The sequence below is a fragment of the Macaca thibetana genome, chromosome 7 (genome assembly GCF_024542745.1).
Source record: "Macaca thibetana thibetana isolate TM-01 chromosome 7, ASM2454274v1, whole genome shotgun sequence".
NCBI classification, from domain to species: domain Eukaryota; kingdom Metazoa; phylum Chordata; class Mammalia; order Primates; family Cercopithecidae; genus Macaca; species Macaca thibetana.
Genome location: NC_065584.1, coordinates 100,474,449 through 100,494,405, shown reverse-complemented (window position 1 = coordinate 100,494,405; position 19,957 = coordinate 100,474,449). Strand labels below are relative to the sequence as shown.

Here is a 19,957-nt window from a genome sequence, read left to right as displayed (position 1 = left end):
GTGCCACTGCACTCCAGCCTGGGTGACAGAGCGAGACTCCATCTAAAAAAAAAAAAAAAAAAAAAGTCTTTAGAAGTAAACCAGTTGAGAGGAAAGGAGTGGGAGACAAACTACAGTGGAAGGGTAGATAGGAGGAGGGGCAGTTTCTGTAGGACCAGCTTCCCAACCCCCAACCTCTGCTGCTGGTTAGAATCACCTACAGAATTAAAAAATTGGCCGGGCGCGGTGGCTCAAGCCTGTAATCCCAGCACTTTGGGAGGCCGAGACGGGCGGATCAGAGGTCAGGAGATCGAGACCATCTGTAACACGGTGAAACCCCGACCACTAAAAAATACAGAAAAAACTAGCCAACCCGCCTGTAGTCCCAACTACTCGGGAGGCTGAGGCAGGAGAATGGCTTGCAGTGAGCTGAGATCTGGCCACTGCAATCACCTGGGCGACAGAGCGAATCCGTCTCAAAAAAAAAAAAAAAAAAAAAAATTAAAAAATTTACAAGTGTTTGACTGGGCGCAGTGGCTCATGCCCATAATTCCAGCACTTTAGGAGACTGAAGCAGGGGGATCACTTGAGGTCAGAAGTTCGACACCAGCCTAGCTAACGTGATGAAACTCCGTCTCTACAAAAAATACAAAAATTAGCTGGGCATGTTGGTGGGCACCGGTAATCTCCGCTATTCTGGAGGCTGAGGCATGAATATCACTTGAACCCGGGAGGCAGAAGCTGCAGTGAGCCGAGATTGCAGCACTGCATTCCAGCCTGGGCAATAGTGCCAGAATCCATCTCAAAAAATCAAATAAATAAATATTGATGTTGGTTGGGCGTGGTGGCTCATGCCTGTAATTCCATTACTTTGGGGGTCAAGGCGGGAAGATTACCTGAGGTCAGGAGATCGAGGCCAGCCTGGTCAACATGGTGAAACCCTGTCTCTACTAAAAATACAAAAATTAGCTGGGCATGGTGGCACACGCCTGTAGTCCCAGCTACTCGGGAGGCTGAGGCAGGAGAATCACTTGAACCCAGGAGGTAGAGGTTGCAGTGAGCCAAGATTGTGCCATTGCACTCCAGCCTGGGTGACGGAGTGAAACTCTGTCAAACAAACAAACAAACAAACAGACTGATGCCTGGATTCACCCCCAGATAATCTGATTGAAATGATGTGCAGAATTGACCAGCTCCTCCAAGCAATTCCAATGCACAGCCAGGGTAGAGAACCATTACTTTGGTGGGAAGATGGCTAGGAGGGGACAGGGCAGTGGGGGGCTTGCAGGGAGTGGCTTGGAAGTGGATGAAGCCTGTTAGGTACCAAGGAGGGCCCATTTACCTAGGTTCCCAATTCAGAAAGGGCTTCAGATTTAGACTTTGCGTATTACTGCAAAATTTATTTGCACCTATAGCCATTGTACTTGCATGTGTTAAAGAGCACTGTTTTGTTGTGTCTAAACACGTAAAATAACTGCATTTCTTGTAAACAGTAATGTAGAGAAAAAAGTCAATGAGTCAACGAGGCAGGCTCACGCCTGTAATCCCAGCACTTTGGGAGGCCAGTGTGGGTAGATCACCTGAGGTCGGGAGTTTGAGACCAGCTGTAGCCAACATGGTGAAACCGTCTCTACTATTAATACAAAAGTAGCTGGGTGTGGTGGCACATGCCTGAAATCCCAGCTACTGGGGAGGCTGAGGCAGGAGAATCGCTTGAACCCGGGAGGTGGTAGTTGCAGTGAACCAAGATTGCACCATTGCACTCCAGTCTGGGCAATAAGAGCGAAACTCCTTCTCAAAAACAAAACAAAACAAACAAACAAACAAAAAAAATGAAAAAAATCACAATGAGATATTACTATGTACCTATAAGATCAGCTAAAATAAAAAACAGTGATAACAGGAAATGCTGGCAAGAGTGTGGAGAAAATGGATCTCTCTCCACATTCCTGGTGGAAATGTAAATGGTACAGCCATTCTGCAAAACATCATGGCAATTTATAAGACTAAATATGCACTTACCATAAGACACAGCAACGGCATTCTTCGGACATATATCTCAGAGAAATGAAAACTCACATTTGTATAAAAACCTGTACACAAATGTTTAGAGTAGCTTTATTTGTAATAGCCCAAAACTGGAAACAACTCAAATAGCCTTCAATTCAATGGGTGGATGAACTTGAGCTGAATGTGGTGGCTTATGCCCATAATCCCAGTACTTTGGGAGACTGAGGTGGGAGGACTGCTTAAGCCCAGGAGTTGAAGACCAGCGTAGGCAACATAGTGAGACTCCCATCTGTACAAAAAAAAAAAGTAAAAGTTAAACTCTAGTACATGCATTCCATGGGATACTACTCAGTAATAAAAAGGAAAGAACTATTGATACACACAATGACTTGGATATATCTCAAAGGCATTGTGATTATCGAAAAAGGCCAATCTCTGCACTCTAGGCTGAATGACAGAGAGAGACATTGTCTTAAAAAAATTTTTTAAAAGAGAAAGGAAAAACCCAATCTCAAAAGATTATGCACTATATTTACATAACATTCTTGAAATAACAAAACTATACAGATGGAGAAGAGATTAATGGTTGTGAGGGAACAGTGACAGGAGTGTGACTATAAAGAGGTACCATGAAGGATTACCCCACGGGGATGGAACAGTTCTTGATGGTGGTGGTTGGTACACAAATGCATTCATGGATTCAAATTACGTAAAACTATACACACATATATACGTGCATGCACAAATAAGTGCATGCAAACACTGAACGATAAGGTCTGCAGTCTATTTACAGCATTGACCAATGTCAATTTCTCGATTTTGCTATTCTGCTACAGTTATATAAGTTCATCACTGGGGAAAGCTGGTTAAGTGTTCATGGGACACTATGTACTATTTTTGTGACTTCCTGTGAATCTATAATTGTTTCAAAATTAAAAAGTTAACAGGCCAGGAGTGGTGGCTCAGGCCTGTAATCCCAGCACATTGGGAAGCCAAGGCGGGCAGATCACAATGTCAGGAGATCAAGACCATCCTGGCCAACATGGTGAAACGCCGTCTCTATTAAAAATACAAGAAAAATTAGCCAGACAAGGTGGCGGGTCCCTGTAGTACCAGCTACTTGAGAGGCTGAGGCAGGAGAATCGTTTGAACCCAGGAGGCGGAGGTTGCAGTGAGCCAAGATCATGCCCCTGCACCCCAGTCTGACGACAGAGCCAGACTCCGTTTCAAAAAAAAAAAAAAAAGTTAACAAAAACATGTATCTAATTCTAAAATTACACATTTTAAAGAACATGTAAGAACAATAACATGTATATTAAACACCTTAATGGTTTTCTATCGGGAGAGGGAGCGGGAGGAGGAATGACGATAAAAGGAAACAAACAGCTACATTAATCAAGGGTCCCTGTGCAGACAAATGATAATAATGTGCTGTGAACCGAAAAGGTATTAACTCAAACGTCTCTGCACCTGAGGTCCTGCAGAGAGGAAAGGGTATGTGTATTGGGGGTCGGGGGAGGAGATGGGAGAAGGGGGGATCAATAACATTAAAGACAGGGCTTTATTTCAACAACATTAAAGATTTTTCCCTTTATTCAACAGAAGACTGGAGGAAGTTGGAGGAGGAGAAGGATCAGGAAAAGGGAGGAGGGAGAAGATGCCGGAGTAGGCAGGGGAAAGTACTCTTCTGGTCTGGGGACCAGTAGCCGAATCCCTGCAGAGCTCTGAGGCCCCACGGGGGAGTCCTAGTTTCCAGGTGCTCTTCTGAGCAGTGATGCGCCCAAGGTGCTCTGTGTGCTGGAAAATTGGAAGTGCTGATTTTAATTTTTATTAAATCTGTTTTTAATAATTTTAATATTTTTTTCTAGAGGGTGTTATGGAGAAAGAAGTGCTGATTTTTAACATAGCCTCTTGCAAGGCACAGCTTGCAGGGGCTGGGTGACCTTAGGCAAGACCTCTAATTTAGCTGTGCTTTCCATATCCTTAGCAAGGAGTGTCCCCACCCCAGCACTGTTTGAAAGGCAGAGCTAATAAGAGGATTGAGGCCGGGCGCAGTGGCTCACGCCTGTAATCCCAGCACTTTGGGAGGCCGAGGCGGGCGGATCACAAGGTCAGGAGATCGAGACCACGGTGAAACCCCGTCTCTACTAAAAATACAAAAAAATTAGCCGGGCGCGGTTGTGGGCGCCTGTAGTCCCAGCTACTCAGGAGGCTGAGGCAGGAGAATGGCGTGAATCCGGGAGGTGGAGCTTGCAGTGAGCTGAGATCACGCCACTGCACTCCAGCCTGGGCGACAGAGCGAGACTCCGTCTCAAAAAAAAAAAAAAAAAAAAAAAAAGAGGATTGAGAGGATTTTAAAAGTCGTTTGCACAAGTTCACGGCCTTAGTTATAAACACAGTACATATTGCTACTAATTGGATGACTATAAGGAGGAAGGAAGAATATAAAGGGCAAAAGGAAATAATTCAGGAAGTACATAAACATTTATTGACAAGGATGCTTATCTCAACATTACTTAAGATAATAAACAATAAGAAACAACTTAAATATCCACTTGATTAAAAATGTATGCTACATTCGTGTGACAGAATACATAAAAATGAAAGTATGCAAGAATTCTTTTATTTATTTATTTGTTTGTTTGTTTGTTTGTTTATTTTGAGATGGAGTCTCACTCTGTTGCCCAGGCTGGAGTGCAGTGGTGTGATCTCAGCTCACCGTAACCTCTGCTTCCCGGGTTCAAGCGATTCTCCTGCTTCAGTCTCCTGAGTAGCTGGGATTACAGGCGGGCACCACCATGCCCGGCTAATTTTTGTATTTTTAGTAGAGATGGGGCTTCACCCCATCTCTACTAAATACCCCATGTATTTTTAGTAGAGACGGAGTTGGTCCAAGTTGGTCTCGAACTCCTGACCTTGTGATCAGCCCACCTCGGCCTCCTAAAGAGCTGAGATTACAGGCATGAGCAAGAATTTTTAATGTTATAGAAAAACGTGATATAGGCTGGGTGCTATGGCTCACATCTGTAATCCCAGCACTTTGGGAGGCCAAGGCAGGCAGATCACTTGAGGTCAGAAGTTCGAGACCAGCCTGGCCAACATGGTGAAACTCCATCCCTACTAAAAATACAAAAATTATCTGGGTGTGGTGGTGGGTACCTGTAATCCCACCTACTTGAGAGACTGAGGCAGGAGAATCGCTTGAATCTGGGAGGCAGAGGTTACAGTGAGCGGAAATCGCACCACTGTACTCTAGCCTGTGCAACAAGAGCAAGACTCTATCTCAAAAAAAAAAAAAGAAAGAAAGAAAAAGAAAAACGAAAATAATGCTGTCTTAAGTAAAAGTTAGAAAAAAGTATGTACTGAATCATCTTTTTTCTAAAAGATGTAAGTGTATACTTACGCATAGGAAACAAACAGGAAGATATTCACCAAAATATTAACACCAGTACACCTAAGACTTGTGCAGTTTACTACATGCAAATTAATCTCAATTTTTAAAAAGTTTTTAAAAACATTAACGCTGCCGGCCGGATGTGGTGACTCACACCTGTAATCCCAGCACTTTGGGAGGCCGAGGCAGACGGATCACGAGGTCAGGAGTTCGAGACCAGCCTGGCCATATTGTGAAACCCCGTCTCTATTAAAAATACAAAAATTAGCCGGGCGTGGTGGCAGACGCCTGTAATCCCAGCTACTTGGGAGGCTGAGGCAGGAGAATTGCTTGAACCCAAGAGGCAGAGGTTGCAGTGAGCTGAGATAGAGTCACTGCACTCCAGCCTGGGTGGCAGAGCAAGACTCTCCGAAAAAAAAAAAAAATGAACGGCCGATGCTGATGTGTAGGTAAAATGAAATTATGAGTGATATTATTTTTAATTGTGTTTTTCTGTTGTCTAACTTTCTTGTACTAAATATGTGTTTACTTTTATAGAGAGGTAACAAAAGTAATCACTTTTTTCTTTTTCTGGAGGAGCTAGGCAGCAATTCCCGGAGAGGAAAGGCTGCAGAAGGACAATGTACACTTAGGCCAGGCCCGCCCGGCCTTGGAACGGGCTGCCACTTGGCCTCTGGTTTCTGCAGTCCCTTGACCAGCCAGCTCAGACCAGCTCAGCCACTTACAAGTCCAGAACTGGTTGTTTCAGCAACCGCCCTGAAAGCTGCTGTTGCTTTCCTGGAAGATAGGAGCACCAGGACGCAAGAGCTGGAGAGGGAGGAGCCAAGGTCACTTGATAAATGCGGGATATTTATAACCCTATCTTTCACCCCTCCTGCGGATCTCCGTTTCGATTTACTCTCTGAGCACGCCCGCCCACTGCATGATAAAGAGAGCAGTGAGCAGCATTTATCTCGGGTGGAGACGTGTGGTTTCACAGAGTGTGGCTCTGCCTTCCTCTCACTTGCCGCCTTCTGTAAACAATACTACCATTCTTGAGAGCCGACCATGTGCAGGTGTGTGCCTACACCATTGCATTTCCCACCACAACCTTGTGAGGTCTCTAGTGTTCTGATGCCCACTTTACAGATGAAAAACTCAAGGCTCAGAGAGGTTAAGGAACTCGTCCTAGATAACACAGCCAGTTAGGTGAGAGTGGATCTAGGATTTCAACCTGGGCCAGCCCAGACTCCAGCTAGTGAGGCCGCCCCCTGTGGCCCAGGTCCAGCGAGGCCGAGTCTCCCAAGGTGAAGGACCGCACAGTCCCTTGGGCTCCACGGCTAACCTGGGCCGACAAGCGGTCGTGGCGAGGCGGACCCGACAGGCCAGGGTGGTCGTGGCATCGAGTCCAGAGTTGCTGCAAATGGCCGGGGGCCGGGGCTGGTGGCGGTGGTGGGGCAGGGGGCACGACCCCCATCAGGGAAGTCCCGGAGGCGCCCTGCGGACAATTCCCGTAAACACGGGCGGGGCGGGGCGGGGCGGGGCTTGGCGGGGGCCCAGCATTTCCTGGGACGCCGCGCCGGACCGAGGCTGTGCGCCCGAGACTCTGGGTCCCCAGGGACGGCGCTGGGCTGGCCTGGCAAGGGGGACGAGTCAGTGGACACTGTGGGAAGAGCGGCCCCGCGGGGGGCGATGACCGTGCGCTGGCCGTGACTCACTCCAGGTAGGCGCGGGGGGTGCCCGGCGAGGTGGGAGCCGCGGCCTGGGGTGGCGGACCAGGCGGAAACCGCCGCGCAGCCGCGGCCCCCACCCCTGCACCCGCACCTCCCGCCCGGCCCCTCTCCCCAGAGGGCGCCACCTGCACGCTCTGATGGGCACTGGCGCCCGCCGCCGGGGGAGCCTGTTACCATGGCAGCGCAGGAGGCTGGGCCCATGTTCCCATGGCCACCGGGGGCCTTTGAGCAGCGTTCACATCGCGCCAGTGCACCACCCCTACTCCTAAATCCGGGACCTGGCCCTGGGGGGAAGTCATTTGGAATTCGGAAAAGGCCTGGGCCCCTACGGAATGGTAGTGGGTATGACCTCCGAGTTAGGCCCTTTGTCATGGCTTCTTTCTTGTCACTGAGCACCAAGGTGGTGGATACAAGGCTAGAAGAAGGAGGTTGGGGTTCTGGGCATGAAGCTGCTGTTGTGGCTACTCGGGAGTTACTCTGTTCTAGCAAAAAGGCGCAGGAGCCCTGGGTCACCTCGGGACGGTCATCAAACCTCTGCCCACATTTCCTCACCTGTAATATGAGTATGTTATTTGAGTTAAACAATTCTTCTAAAGGTTGAAATGCCTTAAAATTTTGTGTGGGAAGCATACAAAGTTTTAAAAAGTTTTTTTCCCACAATGCCTTAGAACTGGAAAAGATTTAGCAATCACCTTGGCCCATCCCTCCTCATTTTCATAAGGAAAACTGAACCCAGAGAGATTAAATCGCTTCCCAAGATGACAATGAGTTAGTGGGAAGGTCAGGATTTGAACTCAGGTCATGGCCATTTCTTTTGGTGATTATACTTTTTTTTTTTTTTTTTGAGACATAGTCTTGCTCTATCCCCCAGGTTGGAGTGCAGCGGCGGGATCTTGGCTCACTGCAGCCTCCACCTCCCCGGCTCAAGTGATTCTCCTGCCTCAGCCTCCCAAGTAGCTGGAACTACAGGCATGCACCACCATGCCCAGCTAATTTTTGTATTTTTAAAAGAGACAGGGTTTCACCATGTTGGCTAAGCTGGTCTCCAAATCCTGAGCTCAGGTGATCCGCCCACTTTGGCCTCCCAAAGTGCCTGGTTTATAGGCTTGAGCCACCACACCTGGCCTTTTTGGAGATTATGCTTTCTGAAGCTCAGGAAAATCTGGGATATGTCTCCTTGCACCCGGGGCTCAAACTGTTGGTGACAGGCAATCTAAATATGGGGACATTGGCCGGGCATGGTGGCTCACACCTGTAATCCCAGCACTTTTGGAGGTCGAGGTGGGTGGATCACCTGAGCTCAGGAGTTTGAAACAAGCCAGGTCAACATGATAAAACCTCGTCTCTAGTAAAAATACAAAAATTAGCCGGGTGTGGTGGCGTGTGCCTGTAATTCCAGCTACTCAGGAGGCTGAGGCAGGAGAATGGCTTGAACCTGGGAGGTGGGGGTTGCAGTGAGCTGAGATTGTGCCACTGCACTCCGGTCTGGGTGACAGAGCAAGACTCTGTTTTAATAAATAAATAAATAAAATAAGGCTGGGCGTGGTGGCTCATGCCTGTAATCCCAGCACTTTGGGAGGCCACGGCCTGTGGATCACCTGAGGTCAGGAGTTCGAGACCAGCCTGACCAACATGGAGAAACCCATCCCTACTAAAAATACAAAATTAGCTGGGTGTGGTGACACATGCCTGTAATCGCAGCTACTTGGGAGGCTGAGGCAGGAGAATCGCTTGAACCTGGGAGGCGGAGGTTGCCGTGAGCCAGCTGAGATTGCGATTGCATTCCAGCCTGGGCAACAAGAGTAAAACTCCATCTCAAAAAACAAACAAACAAAAAATTAAATTAAATTAAAATTAAAAATTAAAATAAATAAGGATTGGAGACATTGGCAACAGTTGAACTAAAGATGGGGAATGGAGACTTGTGCCTTGGGGAGAGCTGAGTCTCTCTTCCTGCTTCGTGGGTCTTGTGCCTTGAGGCTCCTGCTTTAATGTAGTATCTGACTACATTGGACAGGATGGTCCAATATAAGTCCCTAGGAGCCAAGCATTCAGCCACTCTCCAAAATACCATCTCTTCTGATGCCAGCAAAGCTGGTGAGCCTGGAGCTAAGCAAGAAAACTGTTTAGCTTCCCTAAAGCAGGGAAGTGGGACTCTAGTCCTGCCTCTATCAGTGTGGTGCTGTTTCCTTTGAAAGGGATAACAGAAAAGTGGGGGAAAAGATCCAGGAACGAAAACTTGAATGGATCCTTTGGAAACGATTTGAGACAGTCAGCTAGAGCAGAAAACATTTGCTGGGTACCTGCTATTTCCATATTCTGTCCTGGGGCTGGAGATGAAAAACCTGAGTTAGGCAGGCCTTGTCCCTGCATTCAAGGAGCTTGTAGAAGAGAAGGGAAGAGAGGGATGTGATGTGTAAATGAGTAGTTCACTGCAGCATAATGAGTTCCTAATAGGAATATGAGCAGAGTGCAGAGGGAACTCACAGGAGCAACTGTGGAAATTAGTTGAAAACAGCAGGATTCTAGCCTGTGCAGCCTGGGAGCACTTCTAGAACTCTGCCAAATTGGCCCTGGCCACTACCTTTGTTGGAAACAAAGGATAAGGGAGTGAAAGTGTCTAAAGAAATGTGGGGGCCGGGTGCAGTGGACCACGCCTGTAATCCTAGCACTTTGGGAGGCCGAGGCAGGCAGATCACAAGGTCAGGAGATCGAGACCAGCCTGATCAACATGGTGAAATCTTGTCTCTACTAATTAGCCGGACATGGTGGTGCATGCCTGTAATCCCAGCTACTCAGGAGGCTGAGGCAAGAGAATCACTTGAACCTGGAAGGCGGAGGTTGCAGTGAGCTGAGATCATGCCATTGCACTCCAGCCTGGGCGACAGAATGAGACTCCATCTCAAAAAAAAAAAAGAAAAAAAGAAATGTGGGCCAGGCATGGTGGCTCATACCTGTAATCCCAGCACTTTGGGAGGCCAAGGTGGGTGGATCACTTGAGTCCAGAAGTAGTTCAAGACCAGCCTGGGCAACATGGTGAAACTCGGTCTGTACAAAAAAATACAAAAATTAGCCGAGCATGGTGGCCCACGGCTGTAGTGTCAGCTATCCGGGGCGCTAAGGTAGAAGGTGAGCCAAGGGAGGTTGAGGCTGCAGTGAGCCATCATCCTGCTACTGCATTCCAGCTTGGGCAACAGAGTGAGACACTGTCTCAAAATAACATAACATAACATAACATAACATAACATAACATAACATAACATAGGCCAGCCGAGGTGGCTCATGCCTGTAATCCTAGCATTTTGGGAGGTCAAGGCGGGTGGATCACCTGAGGTCAGGGGTTCAAGACCAGCCTGGCCAACATGGTAAAACCCTGTCTCTACTAAAAATACAAAAATTAGCCAGGCGTGGTGGCATGTGCCCGTAATCCCAGCTACCCAGGAGGCTGAAGCAGGAGAATTGCTGGAACCCGGGAGGTGGAGGCTGCAGTGAGCTGAGATCGCATCACTGCACTCCAGCCTGGGCAACAGAACAAGACTCCGTCTCAAAATAAATAAATAAATAAATAAAATGTAGATCAGAATGGTTATTCTCTGAAAGAACAGTTTAAAGGATCCTGATAAACTAAGCTCTGTGAAGGCAGCAGCCTTGTCAGTTTCCTTAACCTTGAGCAATGCTTAGAAGGCAGCAAGTGCACAGGAAATATGTGTTGCATGAATGAAAGAAGGAAGGGAGGGGGAAGGAAGGTAAAGGAGGAAGTGAGCAAGGGAAGGAAGAAAAGGGAAGGAAGGGAGAGGAGAGGAATGAAGGAAGGAAGCAAAGGTAGGAAGGAGGGAGGGAAGGAAAGAAGGAAGGACAGACATTGGCTTATATTATCAGAAGAGGTGGATGGCTATAACTTGAGACAAAATGTGGTTGAAATTCTGACTATAGGTTGAATATCCATATGGGTTCTGGAGTCAGCAGATCTGGGTTGTGGTCCTAGTCCTGACTTATCACTTGTGTGACCTTAGTAAGTCCTGGAACCTCTCTGTGCCCCAATTTCTCACTTCTGAAATGGGAATACAATAATAACTCATATCTCACCCTGTTGTGAGAATTAACTAACTGATTGAATGTAAAAGTTTGGCACAGTCCTCACTTATAGTAGGTGCTCAATTAATATTAATTAGCTACATAAATGACAATTTTGATGTAGGTGGAAAGAATTTGCCAAATATTTCATGTCAAGGTTATATAACTATTGCAAACTGAGGTATAATTTTTTTTTTTTTCTGACAAAGGCTAATTTTGAAAGTTCCCAGTGTCTGCAGACTAACACACCTTAGAGAAATGGTTCTTCACTTTTTTCGGGGGGGAGTGGGGGCTGGTAGCAAAGAGCTTTTGAAATTAAATGAAAGCTCTGATTCCCTCTCTCCTGAAATGGCATCTCATTCTTGGGGTTCAGAGCTCCCTGAAGCCCACCCTTGTGGTGAAGGGGCTCCCTGCTCTGCTGCACTGCTCACAGGCTGTAGTGCAAGAACTCAGGCAGCATTCATAGAAGAGGTGGCTGGGAGGAGCAAGCAGGGTCAGCTGTCTTTCAAGGGGTTTGTGGAAACCAAAAGATGAGATGGCTAGAGATAAGCCCTTGTGGCCCCATGGGTGGGTCCCCTTAGAGCCTACTCTCCTGCTAGGGCCAAGCTGGGCTCACTCAGAACCTTGTGGGCTCCAGAGTCCCTGGTGTGATGCCCACCAGCCAGACCCTCATTCACAGTGCATAAATGGTACTGCAGGGTGGCTGCCGTGTGAGATTCCTGTCCAGGCACGGATCTTCGGTGCCACCCTCACATCAGCTTTCTGTGCATGTTGTCTCCTAATACCACTGCTTTAGGGTGGCAAGTGGGCACACTGCCACGGGTAGTGCATTCCTCAGAACCTCCACCCTGGCAAAGCAGGGTGAGAGTACAGCCTGCAGAGCCTTAGGAAATCCGTGGCAACCCGTCTGTGCATCTCCACCACCCTCCTAGGCATACCTGTTCCTGCCCACTCTCTGGGATCAGCATCAGAACCAAGAGCAAGACTCTGTCTGGGAGTAACAGTGGCAGCCACCAGGTGACCTGAGGTGATGGGGAAACTCCAGGGTCAGAGAGCTCCTCCCTGGGGAGGAAGAGGCAGAGGGGAGAGCCTTGGGCCTTTGGGAAGGAAGGTTGGTTTCCTGAGGTGGAGGGAGGGCCCTGTCCTCCTCTTCTTTCCCCTCACAGGGCAATAGCCAGGGGTCTGGGGCTCAGACTGGGATTTTAGAGGGAATAACTCCATAGCAAATGGGGAGGTAGATTCCTGACTTCATGGGATCTTTGGAACCAGGATATGTATATATGTGTGTGTGTGTATGTGTGTGTGTGTGTGTTGCTCTGTGTGTGTGTTGTGTATGTTGCTCTGTGTGTGTGTGTGTCAGTGTCTTGCTCTGTGTGTGTGTGTGTCAGTGTCTTGCTCTGTCTTGCTCTGTCTCCGAAGCTGGAGGTGCCATCATGACTCATTGCAGCCTCTACCTCTCAGGCTCAAGTGATCCTTACACCTCAGCCTTCCAAGTAGCTGGTACCACAGGCGCACACCACCAGACCTGGCTAATTTTTAATTTATTTTTTGTAGAGACCGGGTCTTCCTATGTTGCCAGTCTAGTCTCCCCTGGACAGTGGTGCAAAGGCAGAGGCAGAGGCAGACAGCAGCTCCTGAACTCGTATCGGGGAGCAGAGGAGTGACAATGGCAACTTCATGTTCTACCCTGTCAGGGCATGGACAGGTTGAGCCCTGCTGATTGCCCCACAGCCCTGTGGGGCGGGGGGATCTCCTCCCAGGGAGTGGCCAGCTCAAGCCTCAACAGGCCCCAGTGGGGGTGGTGCTGGGTGTCGGGCTCCTCACCACAGCGGGCGCACCTGGGACTTGGGCTGGGCAGGCCGGTTCTTTCTGCCCATGAGAGTTGCAGCCTCAGCACCAGCTTTTCAGGAGGTGGCTGAACTTGAGGGAGTACCCAGAAGGGGGTCCTCAGAGATGGGCACCTAAGATATTTCAGAGTTGTTGACACCATGGGGCAACTTTCAGATGGGGAAGTGAACCAATAACATAGCAGGCATGGCCTTGTTCATTGAGCATTCACTACATGCCAGTGCTGCCCGTGGCTTTATATGTACTCTCTCCAGCCACCCATGAAGTGCTGCTCATAGCACTCCGTCTTAGATGAAGAAGCTGAGGTTCAGAGTGATTGTGTGGCTTGCTAAAAGTCCACAAAATGCGGAAGGTGCTGAATTCTTCTGACAAAAGAACCTGTATGCTTAACCACTAGATTCTACCACTTCCAGGAGCAAGAAAAACAAGAGGCCAGTAGTGGGGAAAATGGTTTGGGGAACAGAGATGAAGCCATTTATTTACATTTGTTGCCAGACCCTGGGTAAAAGCTGCCATTGAGTTTTGAAGGCAGTATAAGTGCTGACCCGGGGTGGATTCCCTCTGCTGCAGAAGGCGCTGGCCCAAGGAAGCTCCCAGCCCTGAGGACTTGGCAGCCATTGGCTGATTTGAAAGTATACACAGGGTGTGCCAGCTGGTGTTGCTTCCTCTTCAACATGTATTGATGCTGCAGCTGAGCTGTTGCCCAGCCCCTGGGGAGAAGACACCAGCAGTGTGCCCAGCCAGGGCAGGGTGGAGAGCTGCAGCTGCAAGTTGGCATAAGAGGAAGGCTCAGGGCTACAAGGGGATGGTGGTGGGGGGCCAAGGCCTGGAGAGCTGGGCTGCAGCCCGTGTATGTCTGCGAGGCCTTGCTGGGCAGCCTGCCAAGCTCCTCCCCATTCCCAGCCTGCACCCGAGAATGGGGAGGAGCTTGAGTGCTACCCCAGGAGGGGGCGGGTGGGACCTTTGGGTTCAAGCTCCACTGGGCTTGGCAGGAGGCCCCTCCCCCACAGTCAGCAAACAAAGTAATGACTCCCAGAGTAGAACTGTGGAAGCCAGAGATCTAGGTTCCCCTGGGTGGGAATTAGAGCAGGCAGACCTGGCCAGGAGCCACCTGGCGGGGGCCATCCGTGTCCAAGGACATGGCCTGCATGCAGCTGGGCAGAGGCTGTACCCATGGATGATTAATGGGTATTGATCACTGGGGAGGCCAAATGTAGCCTGGACACTGCTGGCACTTGCCCTGCGTCTGTTCCCTTTGTACTGGGCAGGGTAGAGAAGCAGCAAGGATATGTGTTCATTTGCTTTATACTGTTAGCCATGCTTCCCTTTATTTTCTTTTCCTTGTAGCTTTTTTTTTTTTTTTTTTTTTTTTTTTTTTGAGACAGAGTCTTGCTCTCGTCACCGAGGCTGGAGTGCAGTGGCACGATCTCAGCTCACTGCAGCCTCCGCCTCCTGGGTTCAAGCAATTCTCCCGCCTCAGTCTCCCGAGTAGCAGGGATTACAGCCTCATGCCACCACACCCGGCTAATTTTTGTATTTTTAGTAGAGATGGGGTTTTGCCATGTTGGCCAGGCTGGTCTGGATCTTGTGATCCTCCCGCCTCGGCCTCCCATAGTGCTGAGATTACAGGTGTGAGCCACCACGCCTGGCCTCGTTTGGGCCTCTTTATAATGGATTCCTATGCACAGTTTATCTCTCATTCTTGTGCTTCTGTCCTTATGTGTGTATGTCTGTGTGTACGAGAGAGAGAAAAAGGAGGAAGGTCCATGGGGAGGAGGTGCCAGAGCGTGTATGAAGAAGGGGCTAGCCCTGATGATGACTTCATATTGCTGGCCGGGGCACGGAGGAAGCAGTGCTTTTCTCTTCGTCTCTTATTTTGGTACTCCCTTTCCAAGCTGCCTCCTGAGCTCTTTATAAACGCTGGCATTCTGGCCGAGAAAGACTCGCCAACATCCAAGAGTGGCAAAGGGGAACAGGAGACACATCGTTGGCTTGGGAACCGCTCCCACTCGCAGGAAGTCAGCTCACAGGAGATTTTTCTCTGTCAGTGTCCTCCTGTGGTTTCTAGTCTGGGGAGAACACATCAGCACACTAACGGAAGAAAGGGGAGCCCGCGAAGACCAAGGCTGCCGCACTGAGGGCGTGGATTTGAGGGCTCTTCTCCAGGCTGACAGTTGGGATCCTCATTTTGTCAGCCCTGTGGAGTTCCTACTAGAGTGCCATGCAAGGCAGCGGGGGTTTGGAAGACGGAAGTCCTGTCACTGCCTTCAAAGGGCTTGCTGCCCAGTTGACATAAGACATACTGGAAGCATTTGAGCAGGATATAATTATCCGCTTAGTGAGGCCGCATCAGCCCCTGTCTCCTCTCCTCTGAGATGAGCACAGCAGTCACACAACTTATGTGTTGCCAAGACACCAGGGCAAAGCAGCCCTGCTGCCATTTTAGGATCTGCTTGATATGGAGATTCAGGCACTCAACAAATAGTGATTGAGCATGTGGCCACATATCAGGTGCTGTTCTAGGTAAGTGCAATAGACAGAAGGTAGAAGAAGGAAATGTTGTAGCTAGCACCTTGACTTTGACAAGATTTCTTGCAATTTTGTTCATAATATTCTCTTTTCTTTGGGGGATGTTGAGGGGGGATGGAGTTTCCCTCTTGTGCCCAGGCTGGAGTGCAGTGGCAGGATCTTGGCTCACTACAACCTCTGCCTCCCAGGTTCAAGCGATTCTCCTGCCTCAGCCTCCCAAGTAGCTGCGATTACAGGTGCTCACCACCATGCCCGGCTAATGTTTGTATTTTTAGTAGAGACAGGGTTTCACCATGTTGGCCAGGCTGGTCTCGATCTCCTGACCTCAGGTGATCTGCCCATCTCAGCCTCCTAAAGTGCTGGGATTACAGGCATGAGCCACTGCTTTCGGACCATAATAGTCTTATGGATAATATGGAGAAATGTGGACTGAACAGTGCAGTTAGGAGGACACATAGCTAGTTGTTCGGCCTATAAAAGATATTGATCAGGCCAGGTGTGGTGGCTCACACCTGTAATCCTAGTACTTTGGGAGGCCAAGGCAGGTGGATCACCTGAGGTCAAAAGTTCTAGACCAGCTGTGACCAACATGGTGAAACCTCGTCTCTACTAAAAATACAAAATTAGCTGGGTGTGGTGGTACATGCCTGTAATCCCAGCTACTTGGGAGGCTGAGGCAGGAGAATCGCTTGAACCCATGAGGCAGAGGTTGCAGTGAACTGATATCATGCCATTGCACTCCAGCCTGGGCAACAAGAGAGAAACACCATCTCAAAAAAAAAAAAAAAGATACTGATCTGTTTTAACCTTGATGGAGGTCTCTAGTGGTGTGCCATTGGACTCTGTTTGTGACTCTGTCTCACTCATTTATTTATTTGTTTACTTATTTTCAGCCTCCCAAAGTGCTGGGATTATAGGCGTGAGCCACTGTGCCTGGCTGTCACCCATTTTTTTTTTTAATCACTCAAATGTTTAAATGGAAAGATTAATACAAAAACACCTAATAACTCTTCACCTATATTGACCAGTTTTTGCCAGTCACATTCATGTTCTTTCTTTCTAGTACACGCACATACATATATATGCACATTTGTTTTTGCTGAATCATTTGAAAGTAAATTGTAGACATCATGACATTTCACCTGTAAAGCTTCAGCAGGTGTTTCTGAAAGACCAGGACTTAATCACATCTGAGAAATACCATTATCATACCTAAAAAGATGAAGAATGCCGTAATATCATCTAATACACAGTCAATATTAAAATTTCCCCAATTGCTCCATGGCTTTTTTTTTTTTTTTTTTCTTTTTCAACATTCAATCAAGGTTCACACATTGCTATTGATTTTGTTTATTTTTTTAGACAGGGTCTCATTCTGTCCCTTAGGCTAGAGTGCAGCAGCACCATCATGGCTCCCTGCAGCTTTGACCTCCTGGGCTTAGGTGTTCTCCCACCTCAACCTTTCGAGTAGCTGGGACAACAGGTGCACACCACCATGCCTGAGTAATTTTGTATTTTTTGTAGAGACCAGTTTCACCATGTTGCCCAGGATGGTCTTGAACTTCTGGGCTCAAGCGATCCACCTGCCTTGGTCTCCCGAAGTGCTGGGATTACAGGTGTCAGCCACCTCGCCTCGCTGCATTTGATTATTATGTCTTTTTAGTCCCTTAACCTAAAACAGCCCCACCCCTGTCTGTTTTGTGTCTCACTAGATTGCCCTTTCTGAAGAGTCCAGGCTAGTTGTCTCGTAGAATACTACTCATGCTGGATGTGTCTGATTGTGTCTTCATTATTAGATCTGGGTTATAACACACCTTTGACAAGAATGCTGCAAAAATTGATGATGTTTTGTACTTGTTTTTTTTTTTTTCTTTTTTTTCTTTTTTTGAGATAGGGTCTCACTTTGTCACCCAGGCTGGAGAGCAGTGGCGTGATCTCAGCTCACGGCAGCCTTGACCTCCCAGGTTCAAGCAGTCCTCCTGCCTCACCCTCTGAAGTAGCTGGGACTACAGGCATGTGCCACCATACCTGGCTAATTTTTGTAGAGACAGAGTTTTGCTGTATTGCCCAGGTTGGTCCCGAACCCCTGAGCTCAGGCAATCTGCCCGCCTCGGCATCCCAAAGTGCTAGGATTCCAGGCGTGAGCTGCTGGGCCCAGCCTGTTTTGTACTTCTTATTGCATCATATCAGAAGGTAAATTACGTCAAACAGTCCCATTACTGTGCTGCTACTTTTGTCTGCTTGGTTAAGATTGTGGCCACGAGATCTCTCCCTTAGAGATAAATGTTCCCTTTGGTAATTAGTAAGTCATCTGTGGGACACTTTGTTAACATATAGTTTCCTAACAATCTTCCACCCAATGGTTTCCCATCCACTGATGATTCTTACTTGAATCTAGATTTTCTAATTCCATCACCATTTCTTCTACATTTTAAAAAAAATTTTTTGAGACAGTCTCGCTGTCAGTCAGGCTGAAGTGCAGTGGCATGATCTCGGCTCACTGCAACCTCCGCCTCTCGAGTTCAAGAGATTCTCCTGCCTCAGCCTCTTGAGTAGCTGGGACTACAGGTGCCCACCAGCGCCCACCATCACGCCTGGCTAATTTTTTGTATTTTTAGTAGAGACGGGGTTTCACCGTGTTAGCCAGAATGGTCTCGATCTCCTGACCTCGTGATCTGCCCGCCTCGGCCTCCCAAAGTGCTGGGATTACAGGTGTTAGCCACCACTCCCAGCCCTGCTCACCCAATATTTTTATCAATAGCTTGAATAAAGGCATAAGGAATGGTTATCATGTTTACAGATTACTCCAAACTGGGAGGGGAAGCCAATGTATGATAATAGAATCAGTTTTCAACATGACTTCAGTGGGATGACATCTGAGCCAGAACCTATTATTTATTTATTTTTTGAGACAGAGTCTTGCTCTGTTGCCCAGGCTGGAGTGCAGTGGTGCGATCTCGGCTCACTGCAAGCTCTGCCTCCCGGGTTCATGCCATTCTCCTGCCTCAGCCTCCTGAGTAGCTGGGACTATAGGCACCCGCCACCGCGCCCGGCTAATTTTTTTTTTGTATTTTTAGTAGAGACAGGGTTTCACCATGGTCTCGATCTCCTGACCTAGTGATCCACCCGCCTTGGCTCCCAGAGTGCTGGGATTACAGACGTGAGCCACCGCGCCCAGCTGGTAAAACTCTTTATTGGACCAAAGTTGATATAAAAAAATAGTTCTGGTTGTCAGCTGCCATGAGTCAGCAGTATTTTGTGACACAAGTTGCATTCATTCATTCATTTAGCCGATACTTATTGAAGTCCTACTTACCATGTGCCAAGCACTATTCTAGAGGCTTCAGATAACATTACTTAACAAACCAAATAAGCAAAAATCTCTGCCCTCCCAGTCAGCATTCTGGGGGAGATGGGATGTCAGACAATAAAGAAAAACCATAATATATCGTATGTTATTCAGTGATGAGTGCGCTGAAAAAATATCTCAAGGTATTTTTAAGGAGATAAGGGGCATATTAGGAGGAAGTTCAGATTCTTCAAGGTGATAAATGAGCAAAAGGAAGCAAGGGACTCAGTCCTGTGGTTATCTAGGGGGAGAGTGTGCCAGGTGAGGGAGCAGCCAGATCAAAGGCCCTGCTGTGTTCAGGCTACTATACATGTACCTGGTGTGGATGAATGAGGGGAAAAGCAGTAGAGGATGCAGTGGTACTGGTGGTGAGGATGACATGGAGGGCTTTGCAGACCATTGCAAGTAAAGTCATTCTGAATGAGATGGGGAAACCCTTGGAGGGTTTTGAGCAGAGGAAAGCCCTGACCTGGCTTGTTTTGTTTTGTTTTGTTTTATTTGAGATGGAGTCTCGCTCTGTAGCCCAGGCTGGAGTGCAGTGGCACAATCTCGGCTCACTGCAACCTCCGCCTCCCAGGTCCCAGTTCAAGCAATTCTCCTGCCTCAGCCTCCCAAGTAGCTGGGATTACAGGCACACACTACCATGCCCAGCTAATTTTTGTGTTCTTAGTAGAGATGGGGTTTCACCATGTTGGCCAGGATGGTCTTGAACTCCTGACCTCAAGTGATCTGCCCGCCTCGGCCTGCCAAAATGCTGGGATTACAGGCATGAGCCACCATGCCTGGCCTGGCTTGTGTTTTAAAGACTCACTCCAGCTGCTGTGTTAAGAATAGATTGTAGGGGAACCAAGGAGGAAATGGGGAGAACAGTTAGGAGGCCCTTCCAGTAACCCCGAGAAAGAGGGTGGTGCCTGGGCCCTAAGGAGCAGGGAAGTGGTCAGATTATAGATTTGCTAATGGATTGGATGTGAGGAGTGAGAGAATGAGAGGAGCTGAGGGTTTTGGCCTGAGCAACTTAAAGGTGGAATTGCCATTAAATGAGATGGGGAAGGCTGTAGGTGG

General features: G+C 48.3%; 1 protein-coding gene across 1 annotated transcript in view; it reads left to right on the top strand.

The window, feature by feature from the left end:
* Window positions 1-6,904: 6,904 nt before the first annotated feature.
* The window catches only part of SEMA4B (semaphorin 4B), a 42,938-nt gene continuing 29,885 nt past the window's right edge, over window positions 6,905-19,957 (top strand). The window contains exon 1 of the mRNA XM_050797642.1: window positions 6,905-7,085. The gene's annotated coding sequence lies outside the window, so the exon portion shown is untranslated. The remainder of the gene's footprint in view (window positions 7,086-19,957) is intronic.